Genomic DNA, 1317 nt, shown 5'->3' on the forward strand with positions numbered 1-1317 from the left:
ACACATACTAGATATGAATGAGTGTGTAGCACCAGGATCAAATAATGCATAAGTGGATTGATTACATAAAGTTATCATACCAGTTACGACATCTGAAGCCTCTTCCGCTTCCTGGTGTGTCATAGCGTACATTCTGGGATGACCATTCTTATCTTACCGGCGGACTTTATCATCCTCGATTATGAAGCGGACAAGGATGTACCCATCATTTTGAGATGACCATTCTTATCCACTGATCGCGATTAGATTGATTTGTACAAGGGAGAGATCACGCTGAGTGTGAATGAAAAGAAGATCAGGTTTGATATTATTAGAGACATGAAGTATTTGGAATAAGAAGATCTAACAGATTCCGACAATGAACCCAGTTTGTATGAAGAAGAAAAGTTTGAAGATGAAGATGAAAGAAATGATGCGACCGCATCCATAGTAACCTGCAATTTGATCGTGGAAACAACAACCAAAGAAGAAAAACTGACGATGAATGAAGAAAGAAAAACACAAAAACCATCCTTGGAACAACCACCCACAGTAGAATTGAAAACCTTGCCAAACCACCTGAAGTATGCTTTTCTGGGATAAAATGAAACGCTACTAGTAATAATTTCCTCTGCACTTCAAGAAGAACAAGAGCATGCGCTGCTGAGCATCCTGAGAAAGCACATAAAAGCAATAGGCTGGACACTGGTAGACATAAGAGGAATTAGACCCCACATATTGCATGCACAGGACGTCTCGAGGAAAATAAAAAAGGATCAATTGAACATCAACGCAGACTAAACCTTGTGATGAAGGAGGTCGTGAAAAAGGAGATAATCAAATGACTGGATGCCGACATTATTTATCCAATTGCCGACAGCACGTGGGTCAGTCCCGTGCAATGTGTGCTAAGGAAAGGAAGGATGATGGTAGTTCCAAATGCAAATAATGAATTAATACCGATGAGGACTGTCACTGGCTGGCAGATCTTTATGGACTATCGCAAACTGAATGTGACGACAAAGAAGGATCATTTCCCCTTGCCTTTTATTGACCACATGCTAAACCGCCTAGAGGAAATGATTACTTCGGCTTTGGCGGATATGCAGGCTACAACCAATACATGATTGCTCCTGAAAATCAAGAGAAAGCCCACATTCACCTGCCCCTATGGAATGTTTGCATTCGACGCATGCCGTTCGACTTATGTAATCACCAAGCACATCTAGAGGTGTATGATGGCCATCTTTTCTGAGTATTTTAAAGATCAGTAGAGAGTTTTATGGACGACTTCTCGGTGTACGGGAAAACATACGAAGTCTGTCTAAACAATTTGGA

The sequence above is a fragment of the Benincasa hispida genome, chromosome 11, assembly GCF_009727055.1.
Source record: "Benincasa hispida cultivar B227 chromosome 11, ASM972705v1, whole genome shotgun sequence".
NCBI lineage: Eukaryota > Viridiplantae > Streptophyta > Magnoliopsida > Cucurbitales > Cucurbitaceae > Benincasa > Benincasa hispida.